Below are 24,631 nucleotides of genomic sequence, written 5' to 3'. Positions count from 1 at the left end.
CAAACAGTTAAGGTTCTAAACGAAAATATGAAACTAATTATCCATAGATGGCGCTTTTATAATTTTGTATTGATAAATGCCATTTTTACGTTTATTTTAAATGGAAATTTTACAAAACTTGCTTTGCGGAAACTTTACACTATAATGATTGTAACAAATACCATAACAGTATAATTTAGGTCATTTTGACAAAATGGTGTCAAAACGAAAGAAAAAAACTAATTTTTTGTTTTGTACACCATTTTGTGAAAAGGCCTCAAATTATATTGTTATGGTATTTGTTACAATCAATGTAGTGTAAAGTTTCCAGAAATCAAGTTTTGTGAAATTTCCATTGAAAATAAACGTAAAAATGGCATTTTTCATTAAAAAATTATAAAAGCGCCATTTATAAAAGTACTATATTTTACTATTTATACTTTTTTTGTTAATTTCAATGATACTGTTATTTTGTATGAGTCTAAATTTGTATAATTTATAATTTACATTTCAATATTTACGTCTAATTATCTTTTTAAAATTGTATTCTTTGGAATTTTATTATTTATTACTTATACCTACATTTTTTTGGATTGTTATTATATTGCATCACATGTCATTATTAATATATTACAAAAGAGATGAAGAACATTAAAAAAAAAAAAATTTTTGGACAAACTCAAAATATTGTTTACATGTCATTATATTTGAATCTAATTGATTTTACTATGTATTTTTTATTGTTAAGAATTATGGCTTGACACGGGCACAGCCTAAAAAGCCTTAATAAGTTCACTTTAACTCTTCTTTTTGTAACACGGATTAAAAACATCGTTTATATCTTTTTTGTAATTTATTTATACTATCCCAAAAACATTATTTATTAAAATAAAATAAACTATTGTAAGACGTCACTCCCCATTATGTACACAAGAATAGTTTATTTCTTTTACGAAATGGGAAACGTTAATGTAAATATATGTATTTGATAAATGTAAAAAATTGAATATAGTTGTTTTATTGTATTTTTATTTGTTATTAATAAATAAATAAAAAATTTAAAAGAACTTATATTTAAACGAGTGTAATTTTGAATGAATAAATAAATAAATTCCTATGCTTCTTTGAGTTCCATATGGAACTCCCGTCATGAATGGGTTAAATTGCGACGGTGTACTTCTCGGGGGTGCGATCCGCGCCAATCACTGCTGAAAATGATAACTTCCCGATTTTTGTCATCTTCGGCATGGTACAGTGGTCCCGATTTAAATATAGCGCCGCTGCCCTTTCTAAATTCGTAATCTACCTACGGGCGGAGTGGCAGTACGGAGTCTGTGCGGCGCGCGGGCGGGGCGCGCGGGGCGCGACACGCGGGGGGCGCGGGGAGGGCGCACCGAACTGGGGCAAGGCTGGGGATCAATAAATACCTCCCGGGACGGGCGGGGGGCGCGGAGGGGGCGCGGGACCGGCCTAACCTAACCTAACCTAACCCAACTGGAGCCCGGTGACGTTCGTAGCGCCATGCTGGTCTTTTCTCGACCTGACGGAACTGGGCTTCGTCATTAGCGCGGCGCGAAGCGCTGGGCATCCTCGTGAGTCCTCTGACGTCGTGACCTGCTGACGGACAGTCAGCAGCGGGCGTTCAGCGCGCGGAGGACCCGATGCCTTGTGTGGTAGGCAAGCGTGATGAAGGCAAGACTCTCAGTAGCTCAATCACAAATAACTATCGACGTGCTTAAGTTATCGCAGTCATAAGTCAACGCGTGTGTAATCTCTAAGTCGACGCTCGTGTCGGTTTGTTTTTTGTTTTCCTCGTAAATAAATACAGTTCACTGGCGAAAAATCGTCGTTTACTATAAAAATAATACAATATGTAAAAAAATATTTACTTATACATAAATATTAATATTCGACTCCCACAGTAAATAAAGCAAACCCACCTAAACAATGGAGGCGGATTCTTTTTATAAATGATATTTTTTTAAAACAATTATCTAATTCCCTACTATCAAACATTAAACCGGCTTTCTAATAATATAGGAACATTGTTAAAAATCACAAAGACAAATTGCATAAATATAATAAATCTGGGATATACCAATTAAATTGTAATGATTGCGATTCAATCTACATTGGAAAAACTAAAAGAAACTTTAATATTAGAGTACAACAACACTTAAGATGCTTAAATAATAATCATTTTTCTGAATTCGCAAATCATCTGATGGAAAATAATCATAACTTCAATAAAGACACAGGATTAAAAGTACTCCATGTTGAAAATAAAATATTAAATATGACAATATGGAAATCTTAGAAATTAAAAAAGCGATTCATAATAAGAAATAATAATTAACAACCAAATAAACAATATTTCTTTTAGTCCTCTCCTGTCTAACTTCGAAAATAATGATATCAAATTACCACCCGTGTAAGGAAAAAACCACTTGATTCATTGGGTCCACGTGTAGTATTTAGTGAACATGATAAAAACAAAAAAAAGGAATCAATTCATTAGTTACGTAAACCTTGACGAAGAAGCTTGTTTGCTTTGAAACCGGTCGGTGGAAAATAAAAATTAATAGTTAAAAACAAAGTTATTTTATTACAATATATTGCATTTACAAAATAGTAAGGAGTATCTATATTAATATAAAAGAGTGAAAATTCAATTACAATTACTATGGCGACTGCTTTTAATTTTGACATTTGGCTTGCCAGCCGCCGGCTAAATGCAATACATAGCATCATAAATAATAAATAGCAGTTTTGGAATATTTTCCATTTTTACACCGGTGAAATTCAAATATGTGATTGTTATATTAGGTGTTCACGAATATTCTACTGTGATCGCGAATACGATAAACAACCATGGTGAGAAATTGTTATCACGTCGCTTATTAGCACGTCGATAGTTTTTTTGTGATTGATCTACAGGAGGCATCTGCAGAACATAATGACTCTTAAACTAAGCTAAAATTAAGAAATATGATTTTTTAAAAACAAAAAAATTAATAACATTGTAGAGGACAGAGAAGATACACAACCTTACTTACCATGACCTGTTTTATACTAAAATTATTATTTATGATTCTGAAGAACTACCAAGCGTGTGAAACTTGCATCGTAATTAATTAATTAATTTTAATTTACATTTTTACTATTCAAATCGCCAACAAAGGACAGCTGCATTAAATAGAGACTGTTTTAACTCTTTGAGACCGTACGTATGTTCAAACAAGCACTTTGCCATTTTATTTTCCTCATAATAAACCTTGCCAAATAAATGTTTGTCGCAAGAGGCCAAATTAGCAGTTCACAGTGGAGTCCTGGTTCCGACCCTGGTGTATGGGAGCGAAGTATGAACTTAGAAAAACAGGGATGAAAGCAGGCTGAACGCTGTCGAAACGCGATCTCTCAGGCGAATTTTTAGTAAAACTATGTACGATAGAAGCACAAATGTCGAGATCCGTACATTGTGCATGGCGAAGGTAAGCATTATCGACAAAATTAAGAAAAGAGCTCTGCGTTGGTTTGGACATGTAGAGCGAATGGACAGCGAAAGGACGGCTAAAAATATTTGCAATGCGAATGTTGATGGATGCAGAACTAGAGAAAGACCGATAAAGACATGGCATGACCAAATCCATGATGTAGAGGAAGCGAGATCTGTATTATTTTTAATTTTGTTTATTCAGAAAAACAACAGCAATACAAAAAAATATACACAACATTATGAAAAAACATAAAATAAAGCCAAATCAGTTTTCCACATAAATACAATTATAAAAATCCAGTTCAGTTAGATATTAATACATGTAGAAGTGCATTGTGTGCGAGTTTTTGTGTGTGAGAATGCGTGGGTAAGTGAGTGGAGTGTGGTTTTGGTAGGTATGCGAATATGTGAGGGTGTGTATATGGGCGTGAGGGTGGGTTTATGGACAGGGTGAGTGTGTGTTTGATACGAGTGAATAGAAACATTTTTCTTTTTTCTTTTTTTTTTAATTAAAAAGAAATATTTGCGTTCTTATGACTTACCCAAATATTTAATTTTGAGGGCCATTTTCAACGAGTTGTAAATAACTCACTATTAGAAAATGCGCATCAAGTTGGGGTAGAGTGGGATTCGAACCACAGACCTTTGGTCCGTGTGTCCTAGACACTAGCCACAGGACCACAACCCGATTCGTAAACATCTTGAATTTATAATGTAAAAACAAAAAATATATAGTATGTATGTATGTATGTATGTATGTATGTGTGTGAGTTGAAGTACTCTCTTATGGTGGAGGGTTCAGAAGACATTTCTTCGGTTTCTCTACACGAGGGAGTGCGGATATTATCCATGGCTTTATCCCACTGAGTTCCTCCAGGGTATGCTTGGTTACAGCAGTTTGAAGACTAGAAGGAATGTGTATTTAACAACGCACTTCTTTCGATTGTTGCGCGGTATTATTGACAACCCTGAAATTATGCGTAGCATTAGCTTTTATGTTCCTGATAATTACCTTAGACAGCGTCAGCATAGACAGCACATTCCAATATACAGGACCAACCTGCCAATGGTTATGCCTGTTGGAAGGGCTATCTCTATGTTGAACAATATCACTTTGGACATTGACATTTTTCACGTCTCTGAGGGAGTTTATCGTTACAAGATTCTCTTACTTTTTTAACATATTATTCTTTGGATATTATGTATACTAATGTGTTTTTTTTTATATATACCTAATTTTACCTAATTATTTTAATTATTTCTATATGTATGAATTAAGATATTCCATTTTGTAATGTACATATATATGAATAAATAAATAATAAATGTATGCAAAGATGGAGTGCTGTGGCGTTCTATCCTCTCTGCCTACCCTTACGGGAAACGGCGTGATGGTTTGTTGTTGTTGTCAATAAATAAAATGAAAATGTCGGGTTATTATTTTCTAATTGCTGGCAATCTTTCGCATGGCGTCTATTTTTGCCCGCCAGGTTGCAATCCGTAATCCCGCCTAAAAATGACATTCACATTTTGACAGTTCGGCTCTCGTCAAAGCACCTGATTGTTACCGATATTATTTGAATTATTTAAGGTCAAATGCCAACTGGCCTGTGACCTAATATGTTTAAATTTGTGGATGTTGCATAAATATTTTCATTACAAATGTTATTTTTTATTTAATGGGATAGATTTTAGTACGCATTCGCAACCGGTTTTTATTTCGCATACTAATAAAAAAAACACCCTTTAAAATCTAACGTATGTTCGAACTAACATACCTACAGTACTGCCGCCATAAGAAAGAAGAACATTTCTACATAAAACTAAAAACGGAGAAAATAATTATTTTGTAACTCGGAAATTGAAAAATTCGCAGTGTGAAAATACTACAGAAATTAAGTATACATATATTTTTTTTAAAAATAAAAACCTTTACTAGCAATAAATAAACAATACACTCAGTAAAAAAATGCAACACTTAAGGTTGAACTTGCCAAAAAAGAGTCTGGCTCTTGTGTTTGGCAAGTTTACGAAATAACATTAAAAAAAAAACAAAAATGCAAAACAAAATAACAATATAAAAAAAAATTAAACAATTTCAAAAATTGAGAAAATATAACACGAAATTTTTTAAAATAAAAATGCGACAGTATGTATTTTGGTTTGCCCTAACGGAACATATTTATTAATTTGAATAAATTTTACGTTATACCGGGTGTTCATTAAACCCTGTCCACATCCGAAACCACGATGATCAGTATGAGCAAGAAGACATATTGGCACATTAAAATATTTTTTTAGAAAAAAAAAATATATATAAAAAACCAAATGGTTGCTTACTTCTGGAGGGGAGAAACGAGGGGTAAGGGGGAATCTGATACCCCGCCGACCGCGTGGCCGCACCCCCCTCGCTTCTCCCCTGCAGAAGTAAGCAACCATATGTTTTTTATAAATATTTTATTTGTAAAATCTTTGTTCTAAATATATTTTTTAATATGCTAATATGTCTTCTTGCCCATACTGATCATCGTTTCGGATGTGACGGGGTTTAAAGAACACCTTGTATATTTAAAAATTTACATTATCATTTTCTTTTTAGTAAAAAAATACAAGAAAATATGTTATACTGCAATTAAGACGTTTCTGGCTAGAAACGCCCCTTTTATTTAGTAATTAAGTAAATGTCTTCCTTTCTTATTGTTAATATGCCAATTGATTCTACTCAACTAAATAAAACAGACGTTACTGGTCATTTACTGCTTTTCAAACTAGTAACGCCGATCCAATAACCAATTAACTTCGAAATTACCGGCAGATCTTAAATTTAATTGAATACGAGTAGGTACATTTATTTGATGTTTTTAAAAACGGAATAGAAGAAAAAGATAAGTATTTTAATCAGTCTTTTATAATTATATACCCAAGTTCGAAAAGTCTTTTACATTTAGTATTCTTCAAGACTTTTTTCACTTAAGTCTCATTTATTAGTGAAAATAATAGGGTTGTGTTTATTTTAGGAAGATAATTCAAGTACCAGTAGATGCGTATTTTTTCCGAATATATATTTAACTAATTTTCGAATAAAATGTTAGATGCGTCCTTCTTTTTTATGATGGAAGAGTAGAACTCCAATTATCCGAATCAATTGAGACCGGACCCTATTCGGATAATCAACAATTCGGATAATTTGATTTGTTTCATATTTTAATTAATTACGGTATGTGCAGTAATAACTTATTTGAATAAATTTAAGTTATTAATTTAAAAATTACTTGGTACACTTCCACTTATTTATTTTGACCAATTAGCGCTTTTACCCTCTAATGGGCATCTTCAGACTGGTAGACAGCCCATTAGAGGGTGAAAGCGCTAATTGGTCAAAATAAATAAGTAAAAATGTGCACAGTATCTTTTAAATTAATAACTTTTATGTAAATATACTAAGTTACACAGTGTACAAGTGGCCACCTTAACCAGCCAATGACAGGTCACAAGCTCTTGAAATGCCTAGACATCCATATTCTAGTCTCAAAAATGTTTTCCCTCTGCAAACATTTGAACATACTCAAAACAGAGTTATCTTCGACTGTCTATAAAGAAAAACCGATATTTGTGTACGAAAATAAGTATATTTGCATGAGCATTTGAAGTATCTTCGCCGGTAACCTAAAATGAGGAACTTCAGCCCTACGGGAAATTGGATACAAAAAATGTTTTCTTGCGCGGGGTAAAAATTATAGCATTAAATTGTAGAGCGAAGTTTCTTGAAAATGTAAGGAAAAAATAATAAAAATTATTTTGAAAAAAACGCACTACTTTGAATGACGTCACTGGTTCATGTGAATCAACCCATGATCTGAGAGCTATGGAAGATTTCCGGTCTGCTTGTCGTTTCTGGACCAATGGGAAGAGCTGAATGAGAATAAGCGGAAATGAACCTCTGACGTTACACGCGGAGTTATTTCAGAAATACAAAACTTTAAAAAATCGTAGCGCTGATAATACGATATATAAAAGTTTAAAAAAAACATTTTAGATTTAGTTTAATAGTCTGTTAACAAATAAAAAATATAAAAACAACCACTGAACTTCCTCATGAACATCTTTAGAAGAAAAAAATGTATGCATATTCTGCTTTTCATACAGAAAATATAATTTTACTTTGTAGATAAAATTGAAGATAAATTTCAACTTCCCACTGTAATCGGGGCCCTGGTTGTCCCATTGATGTGGGTACAATAGAAACAACTTATATGTACAATTTTTTGGGAGACGATAAACACAAACCAAGTAAAAATAAAAGAAATTCACGCAGAACAATTAGCACGCTGGGTATAAATTTGAACAAGTAATGAGCGGTACTATACAAGTCGCCTTGTGACGTAACTCGCGCAGAAAAAGACAATTATTAACATATTAGAATTAGCTTAAACAGGTGATTTAACACCTGCTTATCAATAAGACAAATCGACTGAAAAAGGCCGAGACTTCAATAGTATACGGCTGATTATTATAAGCAGAGACGTACTCTTGAAAACAATTACATGACTCTTTGGAACATGACATGAAATTTTAGATGAATCTCACCCGCATGATGAAGGTTTCAGCTCTTTTGCTTCACAAAAATCAACTAAGAGTTGAGGAAATTTGGATGTTTAAACATAGGCAGAATGGTGGATGTTACAGTGTGTAAAGTAGCCACTTAAACCAGCCAACGACAATGAACAAGTCCTGCAAAGACTAGAATTGCAAAAAAAAAAAGATTTTATTTGTTTTTATTAATTTTATCGCCCAATGAAATTTTGTCTACAAGTCTATAAGAATTCATAATGTTTTTTATGATTATTTTAGTTCATATTTATTTATGCTTTATTAAGTTAGTTCATAACATCTTAATAACATTACAATGTTTTTATAAAAATTTCTCAATAACATATTTTTTCAAATTAATTTTAAATATTACAATCTGTTCTATCTCCCTTATTTCTTCAGGTAACTCATTGTACAGCTTCAATCCCTTATACAATGAGTTTTGAGATTCTGCCTTTCTCCCTATTGGTAATATTATCTTTTTTATCCCTTATTTCATATGTATGACATTGTTAGTTAAATTTTATTATTGTTTTATGTATATTTTATTAATTCCTTAATTATTTTAAGCATAAAAATTGCTACATTAAATTTAATTTGCCGCTTTACTATGAGCAAGCCAATTTCCTTGTGCATTATTTCTACATTAGAATAGATATTTCTTTTGAGTATAATCCTCATCGCCTTATTTTGAAGAATTTGTATTTTTTTAATTTCTCCTGCATTGCTTATCATGCTTACGATGATAATTAGGTTAATTAGATTAATTAAGTTTTTATTTTCTTATCATGTTAACTATGTTAAATAACTTATTTAAGGAATGTTTCATTATACTTATTTTAAAATGTTTCCCTCGGCACGGGACACCCCAGTGAGGGAACATTATTCTGTATAAAAAAAAGAATACAAAATTGTAAAAGTATAAATAAATAAATAAGGCTTTTACATAATCAGCAGATCAAATAATTGTACCGAAGGGGATTGTACCGAATAGCATAATCCGTGAGGCGAAACATATGAGTTTTTGTGATGCATGGGGCACTGCATTGGTACACCAATCGCAGTGTAGATTATTTTATTTATTCGTACAAATAACATACATATTACAAAAAATATATAATAATAACATATCCCAAACTCTATGAGGCCTAGGGCCCTGTGTTGAGTTGGGATACAAAATAATGGAAAGTGGAAGCACGTATCTACATAATTAAATAATAGCAAAAATAAAAATTAAATATTATTACAAAAACATACATACAGAGTGTTCGTTAAACCCTGTCACATCCGAAACCACGATGATCAGCATGGGCAAGAAGACATATTAGCATATTTTAAAAAATGTTTAGAACAAAGGAAAATTTAAAAAGTAAAATATTTAAAAAAACAAATAGTTGCCTACTTCTGCAGGGGAGAAGTGAGAGGAGCGCGGCGCAGTATCAGCCTTCCCCCTCCTTGTTTCTCCACTGCAGAAGTAAGCAACCATTTGCTTTTTTTCATGTTTTATTTTTTTAAATTTTATTCGTTCTAAAAAAATATTTTAATGTGCCAATATGTCTTCTTGGTCATGCTGATCATCGTGATTTCGGATGTTACAGGGTTTTATGAACACCCTGTATGTTTCAATAAACTTCTGGACAACACGCTTAATAGTATATAAATTAGCGGCTGTCTACTGTAATGGTCTTTTCCATTAGACAAAATGCAAACGTGTACACTCTTTCTGAAATTGGCTTTTGTTTTGGAGAACTTAATATAAGTACAAATAAGTAATATGAATGAAAACTTTTTAAATCAATATTTCATGTCAACCCTGTCGTGAATCGAACGCGAGACCTCTTGCGTGGTAGGCAAACGCGCTGACCAGTACACCACGAGGCCGATAATGATTATACTTATTTTCATACCAGTCATTTCTAGTATGTCAAAATATTTGAAGACAGGCTGTATTTCACCCCTAAGGAAGATATTAAGATCGAAATGTATTGACACAGAAAATGATTTTTTGAGAAGGTAATATAGAAATCAAGGTATCTTACAAAAATTAGTAAGTATCCTGTTATTGTTTATAATTTATGCGTGATAGCTAATAAGCGACGTGACAACAATTTCTCACCATGGTTGTTTATCGTATTCGCGATCACAATGCAACATCCGTGAACACATAATATTAAATGTCAAAATATTTACGTTTCGCGACGTGTTTGCATTTGGCCGACGGTTGGCAAGCCAAATGTCAAGAAAAGCAGTCGCCATAGTAATTGTAAATTAATTTTAATTTTTTGTTTTAGGTACTCCTTACTATTTTGCAATTGCAATATATTGTATTATTTTTATTGTAAACGCCGATTTTTCGCCAGTGAACAGTATATATTTACGAAGAAAACAAAAAACAAGCCGACACGAGCGTTGACTTAGAGATTACACACGCGTTGACTTATGACTGCGATAACTTGAACATGTTCATTATTATTCATTGTGATTGCTCAAATGCTCAGCATGTTTTTAAGCACGTCGATAGTTATTTGTGATTGGACTACTGGTATAAAAATATTTAAAAAACGTAATAACTATGGGTACGATTTAGTGAAATTACTTTTAAAAATATTTTACTCCATAGGCGTCTATGTATTAATATTTATTTATTTATTCATATTTTTCTCTTACAAACTATAATTAATAATAAAAATAATATGACCTCACTGGGGTTACCCGTGCCAAGGACACTTGACAATATACTTTTTTGAAATATTTTTACATTAGAGAATAAACAAAGAAGACTTACTTAATAAACAGAGATAATTAACAAAATATTCACAGTTTTAAAAACTAGGTATATATTATTATTATTTATATCACAAAACGCACAATGAAAATTAATATTAATTTATTTATTAAATTTTTCCACATTATCATCAATAATAAAAATTATGTGACATCAATTGGGTTACCCGTGGCGAGGACACTTAACAATATACTTTGACAAAGACAGCATCGATTGTTTTACCTACCACGATGCAGAACCAACCTGCCGATGGTTATGGCGGTTGGTAGAGCAATCTTGCTACTTAATCGCATCGCCTCGGATGTCGACATATTTCACGACAGTGGGCCTTGCCTTAGGAAAGCACTTTCTAACTTTTAATTTTTCTTTTTACATTTTGTTATATTATTTTAAAAACATAACTATCAACTGTAATTTGTCATCTATTATTGTATTTAGAATGAATTGGGTCTTTTTTCTGTAATGTTCTAAATATCTGAATAAATAAATGAAATGAAATGAAATACTTTTAAAAAAAAATTTACACGTGAGAATATACAAGACTTAATATACAGAGAGAAATTAGAAAATGTTAAAACAGTTTTAAACACTACGTATTTATGTAGCACTGATTAAAAACACCATTCATTTTTTAGCAATTTATTTGTTATCTTAAAAAATTAATAATAAAATAATAAAATATTCAAATTATCGTAAGACGCCACTACACAAGAATCGTTTTTTTATTTACGTTGTGGAAAACGCGTGTAAATTGTAAATATAAATATGAGATCGGGTTGTGGTCCCGTGGCTAGTGTCTCGGACTCACGGACCAAAGGTCCGTGGTTCGAATCCCACTCTACCCCTACTTGATTCCATTTTCTAATAGTGAGTTATTTACAACTCGTTGAAAATGGCCCTCAAAATTAAATATTTGGGTAAATCATAAGAACGCAAATATTTCTTTTAAAAAAAATTAAAAAAATTATATAAAAATTGTATTTAGTACGAATATTGTATATTTATATTTGTTTATCTGCATAATAAAAAAATATGTACCTATATTATTAATACATGTCAGTGTTATAAATAAATAAACAAAATAAATAAAAATACATTAGAATGAACACCGGAGTAAAGGGGTTAGCTAATACTTTATTACGGCTGAAATTATGCATGTGAAGAAGGAAGTAACCAGTAATGGATATCGAATGCAAATTCTCCATACAGATAGAAGACTATTTTGAGTTACGCTTTTCGGCATTTACATTTTTCAAGAGAGACATTTGCATTCGTTTGATAAAGCCATTTCGTCAAGTGTTTAATGGGAACTTCGCCCAATCTGGACCGCAGAGCTGCGATTATGAACGCTATCTTAATCTGTGCATATCGAGACGGTACACTTAACTTCTGTACTATCTGTATCTACCTCATATGGTCGAATCCAACCGGTGAATTTAAACGAAAGAAACCAAAAAAACTGTTGTATTTTAACGTAACATGGTATATACACGGTGTTTCTAATATTTTTATATTTTTTGCGATCTCAAAATGGACCACTTTACTGGTGGATTTTTATAAGCTGGCGCGTGCGCTATACTTACACATACGCATTGTGTAGTATCCGTGAATAAGCCCATGGTATGACATCGCACGGCATACGCATTATGAAAATAATCTCTGTCTCTCTCGCGCTCAGACGCGCTCATGGGCGTGACATAGACAACTATTGCTTTTATACTACTATTGCTATTATATTTTTAGTTTACCGGTGTAAAAAAAATTAAAAAATAGAAATAATTATGTTTTATTTTAATCCTACTATGCCTTATATTATAAACATAATATAATGTGTGTATTATTATGTCTTAATAGTGTATTATGTTAACTATGTAACTTTGATAAAATGTTAATTATGTTTAATGTGTAACTTTTTCTTATTATATAGTATGTATAATGTAAAAGCCCCATGGGCGTCAACAGAAAGAAAAAAAAAAAAAAATTGTTGCTAATGATATGGTAATACAATATATACAGGATGTTTCTGCGTTCGTCTGAATTTCGCTGCGATTCTTAATAGTAACAATATAATAATATGTACGAGTATTAAGATATGGATTAAAAACACTGATTTATAAATATGTAGGTGTTTCATTCAATCAAATCATGAATAGGTCGATTTCGTAGTGATGGCGCTTTCGCAAAACTTACACAAAAACATTTTTAATGTACAGAATACTGATTTTAAAAATCTTGATGTTATAAAACATCTCTTTTGGATTAGAGCGAAAAAAAAAAAAAACTTAAGAAAATAACATATATTTAAGAGTATTTATTTTTAAACAAGCGTATTTTTATATTTAATATTTTGTGTTCATCATAATAACAATTAATAGTGTAATTAAAATGCACAGTACAAATTATATCGGAAAAATATGTATTCACACTTATTAATAAACAATAAATCTTGTTATTTATATACTTAAAACAATCTACACAGCTTCGCATTCCAGTTCTGGAGTCAAGACATTTTTCAAATTTAAATTGCCCCTTGTCCTTGGAAGGACTATAATTAGAAAAACGCAACATTTAAAAAAAAAAATTTGAAAAGTATAAAATAATGAAACAAAGTATTTTAGTAAATTAATATTACACTTTTCAGTTTCAGTGCTGCAGAGCAGCGTTTACTTAATAATTTAAAAAATATATAAAAGAATTTGTTACCCACTAAGTCTGAAGACTTTTCGGTGGGAAACATTTTTTTATATGTTTATGACAGGTTTATATTACGTTTATTTTATTTATATTTAACAAATTTATTTATAAACAGGCACTATAAAGAAGATATTTCTTCAGTTCATTTTTTTTCATTTGAAGATCTTTCATTACCCAATGTTTTTTTTTCATGTACACCTCCCTCTAATCCAACACCGAATTTAAAAAAAGAGAGCAAATTAAAAATTTGAAACACAGTTTTTTTTATCAACATCCTATAGATTTTAAATGCGTTAGTGTGAGTTTTCTGAACGCGCCAGCTTAAGTTAAACCACCAGTACTGCCCAATGTTCTTTATATTCCGTTCTCAAAAATGTTTTCCGTCTCTGTCGGAACAAATTTTCTCGCGGTTATGCAGCATTTAATTGTGATTACAATGGCATTCTTATTTTTCAATTCAGAAATTTTGACTCGGGACTCTTTGAAAAATCACTCTTCAATTATTTTTTGTATTTGCGATCCTGTCATCATCTGAAATGCGCTTCAGTCACCTGGTTATTGTGACTTAGTCAATTGGAATGCAGATGGTGAAGCGTCTTACTGCACTTCGCTTTTATTAAAATAATCTGACACAAAAGTGAAGTCATCAAATAAATATATTGTATTAGTCAGATTGTATTAAGTATCCATTAACATTGCATTTACTCATCTTTATATATATATTTCCTATGTACGTGTGATGTCACCGTACTCCTCCTAAACGGCTTAACAGATTTACGTGCGGTTTTCAGAGAAATAAAGTTCTTTGAGCTGTGCGTGTTCGTAGATATTAAAATCTTCAATCGAATATGTAAAAAAGAAGTTAGGAGCATAAATGTTTTATTCATCGATCTACTAGGGTTGCATCCGAGGAGAATGCATTTGCAAAAAAATCGAAAGATGATGTTTTTTTGTGTATAAAAAAAGTTTATTTTTGAATGTTTACAAACAACATTTGTTTTTTGTTGATCTCAATCAGATTCTTTCCTTAAATTCCTTATAATTTCTACCCATTTATTTATTATTATTGGATTTTTGTTAACGCTAAAATAATATTATATTCAAAACATTAATTTAAATCGTATTCCTATAAAATTACACCCCTCTGTCGGTGAGAAGACCGGAGTTTGACGTTTGCAAAAAGAATGCCGTATTTGAAAAACTATTTACTTTTTGTTTTGGAATTCAACCATAAATAAGTACCTCGGTACCTACTTAAATTCAATATTATTTGAATATTTACAATTTTTAGTTTTGGAATTTAATCACAAACAAGTACCTAAGTACCTACTTATCAATGAAATGTCTTTTTCCAAGGTAATAAATAGCAGGCAAGCCAACGGTCGGGCAGGACAACGTTTGTCGGGTCCGCTAGTCATAAATAAACTATTAAATGAGTTCTACCAATACCATCATGCACGGGCGTAGCCAGGTTTTAGTATCGGGGGGTTTCAAGAAAATAAAACTATTAAAAGTGCATGCAATAACCTTTCATTTTTCATTTCAAGAAGTTTCATTTGATCACATATGCACTACAGAATGAATCTTCTGTTTTTCTTTTTAAATAAATCCACTACTTCATTCGCATCAATTTAATTTCTATCCCATAGTGAATATTCATGAGAGCCAAGCCGTTCAGTCTGTTTACACTCGTGTTCCGCAAGTAGTTTTGAAGTCTCTGTAGGCTTTAAAAAGTCCTTTCTGGGCCTCAATTATGATGGGAATATAAAGACGTCATACCTTGACGGTATAATTGAAGATAAATTCCCTCTAGCGATTATGAAGATATACTACCGACCCCCTCCCTTCAAATTTTGGGTAGGTACATCGATATGAATCAAGGGGAAGTGTACGTCACGGTACACATTCTAAAATGACATAGCTTCAGTATGACGTCATAGTTGAAGATAAAAGTATCCCAACCGACTACAAAGGTATAGTATCGATACCCTAACCATCAAGTTTTGATGTAAGTACATCATTTTATAAAGAGGAGTCTAGGACCCCTCGATACGTCTATCTACGCATTAAAAGTGTCAAAAATTTTGTTCCACCGAGCAATTTTTCCTTTAATTGTGATTTATTAACATTTTTAATCGTTTTGAGGTTGGCACTTTTTTTCTTAAAAGACTATTCAAAATATAAGAGAGAGAAATAAGTAAGTTTTGAAGTCGAATTAAATTCCGACATAATTGTCACTTTAATAAAACGAACGCCTAGATGTGAAAGTAATGTCGCTAGGTTCTCTCCTATTAACAAATAAGAGTATCTAGGCGTCAGACACAGATTATATGCGTCAGAAAGTTACCACTCTAAAAAAATAATTTAGTTTTTATCTTTTATCCATCTGTTTTACTATCTTTCCGAGTGTATGTATCGAGATGTTATAGGAGCCGGCTTTGTAGTCGATCGGTACAGATCGGTAGATACATACAGATGATCGCTAAGCGTACCGTCTAGGCGATTTCTAAAAGTCATGCAAAATTCATGTTCGAGCGAGCATTTTTTGCTTGAATTGGGATTTATTGGAGTTTATAATCGCTTTGAAGTGAGCACTTTTTATTAAAGAAGCCTATTTAAAATTCAAATAAGAACTATTTTAAGTGTTAATGACGTAAGGAACGCGGACTAATTGTTTGCGGTCATTCCATTGGCTTGTTTCGATCATATGTCGATATGACAAGTAGGTAGAACATACCGAGGTAAGATACAGATAGTACAGAAGTTAAGTATAACGTCTCGATATATACAGATGAAGATAGCGTTCATAATCGAGGCACTGATGTAGCAGTGGAAACAGGTATGACAGCCAATATTTGTAACAACGTGTAAATATTTGGATATAATTTTTGATCGTACTTATCAAAGCATTCCAAACAAATTATCATTTTGTATTAATATATATATAATATTTACAAGTATGGAAGGGCTAGCTGTTCCTAGATTTTGCATTAAATATGGCAAAAGAACACTGCAATACAGTATACCTAAAATATTTAACATGTTACCAAACAATGTTAAAAATACTGAGTTAAATACAGGAGTGAGACGTTTGCTCAAATTGTGGTTAATAGAAAAAAGTTTTTTGTATTAGTGATAGTTTTTAATTTTTGATAATGTAATATGTAATATTTTTCAAGTAAAATTATTATTAATGTAGGTTAAGTATGAATAATCTAAGCAATTTATAAGAACCTGCTGACGAGTAGTATGTATGCAACTCAGCAGCACTTTAATTTAAGACTATTTTGTAAATATTTTTGATTTTTTTTTTATTAAAAAAAATATTACAACAGAGATGAAAAACATTTTAGAGAAGGGAATATAGAAGTCAGGCCATTTACAGGGCTAATGACCTGTCATTTTTTATATATTTTATTATTTAAAGCTTATTATAAATTTTTCAAACGCAAGTCCCAACTCCATGGGACCAAATTTATTTTATACATAATTCACGAATATATTATTGGAGATTTTAATTTTCATCATGTCACGACTTGCTAGAAAATTCCGTGTTAAGTCGGGCCTCTCATATACAAAAAAAAATACAAATGTACATTTATAAATACTGTGACCCATCAATATACAAAACACATAATAAAAATTAATGCAAATGAAAAAACATAATTCGCTGGTTTAAGTGGCCACTTTACACAATATGTAACACGTATTCTGCCTATATTTAAACATCCATAATCATTCAATTCTTCCATTTGTTGATTTTTGTGAAATAAAGGGGGTGAAACCTTTAATAATACGGGTGACATTCATCTGGCTGAATTCTTTCATCCGCCTAAAAATACTAAAATATTTTTCACCTATGTTACATGAAGGTAGAATGATCATTCTTACGCTTCAGTTGCCAGTCGAAGAACTATGAAATATTCTAGTGTAAAACACCTTATAAAATAAATATTTCATGTCAACCATGTCGAGAATCGAACCCGAGACCTCTCGCATGGTAGGCGATCGCGCTGACCACTACACCACGAGGCCGATATTTTTTAGACTCATTTTCATACCAGTCATTTTGAGCATGTCAAAATGTTTGTAGACAGGCTGTATTTCACTGCTTATTAAGATCGAAATTTATTGAAACAGAGGGAAAACGTTTTGGAGAAGGGGATATAGAAATCTAGACACTTTTGGGGCTTATGACCTGTCATTGGCTGGTTTAGGTGGCCAAAACTTCGCGAAAATCAACAGTTGGACGAGTTGCAGATATATGGATATTCGAAAAAACGAACATAGGTAGAATTGTGAATGTTACAGTGTGTGAAGTGGCCATTAAAACCAGTCAATGACAGGTCATAAACCATATTAATGCCTAAACTTCCATATTGCTCTCTCAAAAAAAAAAGTTTTTCCTGTGTGTTGCAAAAAATTGTTATTAATTTATTACTTAAATATTTTATATAAATTAGCAGTTCACAATGGAGTCCTGGTCCCGACCTTGATGTATGGGAGCAAAGTGTGGACTTGGAAAAACAGGTATGAAAGTACGCTGAATGCTGTCGAAATGCGATCTCTCAGGCGAATGTGTGGTAAAACTATGTACTACAGATGCAAAAATGTTGGGATCCGTACATTATGTAAGGCTGAGATAAGCATTATCGACAAAATCAAGAAAGGAGCTCTGTTTTGGTTTGGACATGTAGAGCGAATGGACAGCGAAAGAACGGCTAAGAATATTGAAAATGCGAATGTTGATGGATGCAGAAATAGAGGAAGACCGAGAAAGACATGGCACGACCAAATCCAACAAATACTTGAAGATGGACATGTTAAAAGCCGGAATATTCGGCGCGCGTGCATGAGAAGATGTATGAATGTAGAGGAAGCGAGATCTGTATGCAAATATAGAGTCATGTGGCGTTCTATCGCCATCGGGGAAACGGCGTCATGGTTTGTTGAATAACTTTTTTCATAAGCTATTTAACAATAATTCTTCCGTGTTCGGGCGGATTAAGAATACAGTCCTTGTGCGAAATAGAACCAGGGACGAGAGTTTTCGACTCGATGGCAACTCTCAGGTAAAGATCCCGAATAAGAAAATTGAGTGTAAATAAGTCCGTCTCGTAACGTAGCATTTTACGCGTTCGCCTACCATACTTGAGGCTCAGGGTTTAATTCCTGGGAAGGTCGACATGAAATATTCTTTAGAGGTTTCTGCGAACTGCAAAATTTCACGTTCTTTGACTGGGATCTGAAGAGTACGGCTGATCACCTCGCATTCATGAAACAGATTTTGAAATACGCTGCATTTAGTGTAGCAATGGAGTACCATTTGTATTTATTTCACGTGTGTACAGAGGTTATTTGTTTCAGGTTCCGACTAGCTAGGAAATCCCTGTGTTTAGACAGGACCTTTTTTTACATATTTTTTTCTTCTTTTACTGATGCTTAAAAAATTCAAATCATATCAAAAAATAAATATGAATTAGAAAACATACCGATAATAAACAATATTTTGAGTTTGTCCAAATTTTTGTAGACATTTTTGATTCAAATCCCAGGGGAGCTGTTAATATTAACATTTATCTTCAATTTTATCTATAAAGTAAAATTAAGTTTTCTGTATGAAAAACAGAATATGAATACATTTTTTTCTTTTAAGCATATTCAATTATAGCTTACCGACGAAGATACTTTAAATGTTCATTCAAAAATACTTATTTTCGTACACAAATATCGGTTTTTCTTTATAGATAGTCGAAGACAACTTTAATAAAATAAAATAAATAAAACAACTTTGTTTTTAACCACTAATTTTTATTTTCCACCGACCGGTTTCAAAGCAAACAAGCTTCTTCGTCAAGGTTTACGTAACTAATGAATTGATTCCTTTTTTTTGTTTTTATCATGTTCACTAAATACTACACGCGGACCCAATGAATCAAGTCGTTTTTTCCTTACACGGGTGGTAATGTGATATCATTATTTTCGAAGCTAGACAGGAGAGGACTAAAAGAAATATTGTTTATTTGGTTATTAATTATTGTTTTCTTATTATCAAATATAAACTTTATATGTATAGAAGATAACTTTGTTTTGAGTATGTGCAAATGTTTGCAGGCAAACTAAATTTGTTGCAACAGAGATGAAGAACATTTTAGAGAAGGTAGTAAATAAGTCAAGGCGTCTACAGGGCTTATGACCGGTCATTGGCTGGCTTAAGTGGCCACTTTGCACACTGTGTAACATTCACCATTCTGCCTATATTTAAACATATATATCCCTTTAAGTCTTTCATCTGTTGATGTTTGTGAAGTTAAAGAGCTGAAACCTTTATTTATGCGGGTGAGATTCATCTAATTGAATTATTTCACCTACATATGAGGCAACGCCTGAATTATTTAAAAAAAATATTTTTATACTTCCTCATGGACCAGATGGATTTATCAACAATATTTTGTTGAGTAGAATAAGAATTGAAGGAATATAGATGTTCAAATATGAGCAGGATGATGAATTTAACACAGTGTGTAAAGTGGCCACTTAAACTAGGCAATGACAGGTCATAAGCTCTGTAGATGCCTAGAGTTCTATATTACCTTCTCTAAAATGTTCCTTTATCTCTGTTGTAATATATATTTATACCGATAATTATTAGAAAATAAAACATGAATGTAATTAAAAACATCATCATCATTTCCTTTCCGCACCCAATAGTGCATAGGGCACTGCATTGGTACACCAATCGCAGCGTATCTTGATCATTTTGGTTACACGAAGGTAAGGTGATCAGTCTTACGCTTCAGGTGCCAGTCCAGGGACTATGAAATATTATGGTGTGAAATCACCCTTTTTAATCAATATTTCATTTCAACCATGTCGCGAATCGAACCCGAGACCTCTCGCATGGTGGGCAAACGCGCTGACTACACGAGGCCGACGATAAAAATTGAAGCATAAATATAAATAAGAAAATACTCGTATACCATTGAAATGTTTTTTAATTAATTAAATGCACCATCAGATGTAGACAGATGGGGTGATCATGATTAATTAAATTATTTATTATTTTGCACTTTTTCTGCCTCTAATTATTTATAATTAGATGTTTTATTATATTATTATGATTTATTCCGATAATTACCATTTTCGCAAGTACGTTTTAGATAAGCATGTCATTGTTCTCATTATTGAGGTTCTGGGTTCGAATCCTGGCAGGGTGGCCGTGAAATATTGATTGTAAAGATTTTTTGAACTGCAATATTTCATTGTCTCTGGACCGCGATTATGAACGGCTATCTTCATCGGAATATACTGAGACGGTATAAACTAATATTTATGTACGAGAGAGTGTATATTTGTAAGAATATTCAAAGTATCTTCGTCGGTAACCGGTAATTAGACATGTTTATAAAAAAAATTGTAAACATATTATATTTTTCGTACAGAAAACTTATTTTACTTTGTAAATAAAATTAAAGATAACTTTTTACTTCCCATCATAATCGAGGCCCTGATCTGGCACCTGAAGCGTACGACTGATCACCTTACCTTCGTCATAATACGTATTTGATTTGCAACATATGCTCATAGCGTGCGATCGCGGGCCATTAAAATATAGTTTTACACAAAAATGTATCGCTGATTTAATTCAGGAATAAAAGTTTTTATATAAAGCAATTATCTTAAATTTTCAAAAACGCTTTTCATGTTAAATTCATTGCAAATTAAAAATTATCCTCGGTGGCCTGTCAGTAGCGCAAATTGGCATAATTTCAAAAACAATAAAAACAGTTAACACAGATTAAACTGACCATTAATTTCGACAAAAAGTTCGAGAAGGCCGTAAAATAGTTCATTGTTTTTATTATCGATAGATCTATTCATGTCCGAAGCGCATTATGTAACGCTACTTTTCGGTTCGGATTAACGGTGTGGACCGTACTCATTATAAAAACGAATATTTAATTCGAGGAATTAATCGAGTAGGTGTTCGTAATACAAGTCCAGGCGACACAGGGCATCAGAAAAAAATATTGATGTTTACAAAAAATCGATGTGGCTGTCGGCCCAGCCGCCAGCTGACGTTCGATAACGCACCCAAATTCCTGGAATTTTTCAGTGCACTGCACATTGTGTCAATATTATTTTTTTCGGAGTATTGATTCGATTCTTATTACGACACGCACAATTCGTTTTGTAGAACACTCGCGTAGTATTGTAGTACGGCGGAGAATACTTCTGTTATTTACACTGTTTTGACTTTTTACGTGGACTAGTTATCGATTATCTGGCTCGGGAGCGGAGATGTCAGATAGGTGTCGGTCTGTCAAATCGGTGGCGGATTCTGACAGGTAAGTGGACGGAGGAGAGGTATCGATCGGCCCCCGAGTAATCAGCTGAAGGCTCCACGCGGGGGGTCGGGATGGGGCGCACTCTACTCTACACTTACCCTGGCCCGCTCCGCGAAGTGATCCTCTCGCGTATAATCCCAAGCGAGTAGCGAGGTAGCAGGTTACCGTAGAAAAGAGGCACTGTGACGGTTCGTCATAACGAATATTGAAACGTCTAAACGGTTTGAGTTCTCGACCTAATTATAAGTTTCCTTCGCATCGTCCCGGAGAACTAGATCTACTGAAAACACACGAGAGTGAGCGGGCCGCCCTGGACACGAGGGGTGCAGCGCGGCCCCCGCGGTCGATACTGCATCGCGGGGAGTATCGATCGCCTGCCTCTTACCCGGGGGGCGGCGACTCGGCGCTCGGCCGCGGACCGAAATAGGCCGCCTCCTGACGCCTGACGCCGGAAGGCCGCGCTAAATATAGCGCCGGCCGTCGGAGGCCGAGCGGCAGCGCGCGCGGGCGGCCGCCCCTCGCGCCCCCGGCCGAGCCGCGCCCCGCGGGGCGGAGCACCCTCGTACCTGGCCGCACACACTCACACACGCCACCACACCATCTCACTAGGTCTGGCACTGGCCTGGCCGCAGATACCACTATTCCACTCGGCCGCTTCCGCGCCACTTCGTGCGCCTACTCCGGACGAATCGAGCCGATTCGTCGAACCGAGCGGCTAAAACCAATATGGCCGCACGTCACTTTGTTCCCGAATGTGCGCGCATCGCACATTTATTGAACACATTTTACATTTATTTGAAGTTCTTACCCGAAGTAAACGTCAAAATAGTTTTTTTTACTATGTACACATTTCTGTTGTAATCGGTAGTCGGCAAATTCAAATAAAATTATCAAAATATTCACTTTCTTCATTAGGAAACTTCGTTGTAATGTACCGAAATTTATCAGATTGCACTTAAATATAATTCAACTCATCCGGTTTATCATTAAAAACCAATTAAATGTGTATCATTGTGTATCTCCAAGTTAACACATTATTTATTGGTTATTAAATTGATAATGATCTTAATTAAATAAGCAGGTACCGCAGGTACGTTATTTCTTCAGTAGATATTGAACAAACAATTATATATTCAGATTCCTGTATTGATTATTTTACGATATTTTTACCCTCTAGGGGGTTATCAAGATTAACATATTACAACAGAGACAGAGACTACTTTAGAGAAGGAAATTTTATTTTCCATCTTTCCATCATTTTACACTGGAATTTCATAGGCACTGGACTGGTACCTGAGGCGTAAAACTGATCATCTTACCTCTACACGACAGGCGGCCTCCGTGGTGTAGTGGTCAAGACGCTTGACTCACGCACGGAAGGTTCCGGGTTCGATTCCCGGTGAGAACACAAAAATTTTATTGTGATTTTTCTCAAGCCTGGGTGTTCTGTGATGTAATTCGCCACTGTAATTGAGCCTCCTGGCCTGTTGTGGTGCAAAAATAAAAAATAAAATAAATAAATAAAATAAAATAACAAAAACAATCAAGATACGCTGCAATTGGTGTACCAAAGGAGTGCCCTATGCACCATTAGGTGCGGAAAGGGGAATGATGATGTATAAACATTTAACTTGTACATCTGTTTTATTCTAAATTTATTCATAAATTAGCCACTGATGTAATTGTAGACGAAGAACTAAAACTTGAAAAAAAATGTAGTAAACATGGACACAATACGAGAATATCAGAACAATATCGAATTCAACACTCTAAAACGAGACAAGGACAGTCGAGACTAATAAACCAGGGTTATACAATAAACTACCAGACAAAACTAAACAAAAGACTCAGACAACTTTTACAAAAGATGTTAAAAATATTCACATTCTATTGTTCTTTGGCCTCGTGGTGTAATGGTCAGCGCGTTTGCCTACCATGCGAGAGGTCTCGGGTTCGATTCCCGACATGGTTAATATGAAACATTTATTTAAAAGGGTGTTTTCATACCAGAATATTTCATAGTCCCTGGACTGGTACCTGAAGCGCAAGTCTGATCAGCTTACATTCATGTAACAAAAATGATCAAGATACGCCCGTGATTGGTGAACCAATGCAGTGCCCTATGCATCATTTGGTGCGGATAGGGAATGATGATGATGATAGTTGCCATTACCAATAGAATATGAACTTAAAAAAAATTAAGGCACAAAAAAAAACATATTATTTATTAGTTTTTCATACAATTTTTAAAATGAGCATATGGGTGATGAGAAAAGGGATAATGGAAACCTAGGCATTTACGAGGCTTGTGACCTGTCATTTTATGTTTACATTATCTCTTTAGATGGCACTGTGTGACATTCACCTTTCTATCTATCTCGGAGCATCAAATTTTTTAAACATAAATATCTCAATAAACTAGTCAGGGAGTGGAATCCCATACTTTTGTACAAATATTTGAATATATGTATGTACTTAGAATATTGTTTTCATATATTTATCAACACTATTTATTTATTATTAAATGCGCCCAAAGGGCTTTTACTTGACAGGTACAAAATTTTAATTCAATTGTTTCATGGTATAACATGACAATATGTAGGTCTAATAAATATGAATCTAATATTTTTTTTATTTCAAGTATCAAACAACATTATGTGTTATAAATTTATATGTATAAATAAAAATAAAATACTTCGTAAAAGTAGGCAAGTACATAATTAAATGTTTTTGGAAAAT

General features: G+C 33.4%; 1 protein-coding gene across 5 annotated transcripts in view; it reads right to left on the bottom strand.

The window, feature by feature from the left end:
* Positions 1–22,643, bottom strand: part of LOC148278875 (plasma membrane calcium-transporting ATPase 2-like) — a 212,096-nt gene extending 189,453 nt beyond the window's left edge. Inside the window, exons 1-2 of one of the 5 annotated variants that reach the window (XM_088230763.1) lie at positions 22,491–22,643; positions 21,991–22,172 (exon numbers count right to left, since the gene is read on the bottom strand). The gene's annotated coding sequence lies outside the window, so the exon portion shown is untranslated. Of the gene's footprint in view, positions 1–21,990; positions 22,173–22,458 lie in introns of all 5 variants that reach the window. The other 4 variants (XM_088230759.1, XM_088230760.1, XM_088230761.1 and 1 more) reach the window with 4 other exon arrangements.
* Positions 22,644–24,631: the final 1,988 nt, after the last annotated feature.

Source organism: Micrasema longulum, unplaced genomic scaffold (assembly GCF_059751315.1).
Source record: "Micrasema longulum isolate JH-2025_06_02 unplaced genomic scaffold, ASM5975131v1 h1tg000817l, whole genome shotgun sequence".
NCBI lineage: Eukaryota > Metazoa > Arthropoda > Insecta > Trichoptera > Brachycentridae > Micrasema > Micrasema longulum.
This window is presented reverse-complemented; position numbering and strand designations above follow the sequence as displayed.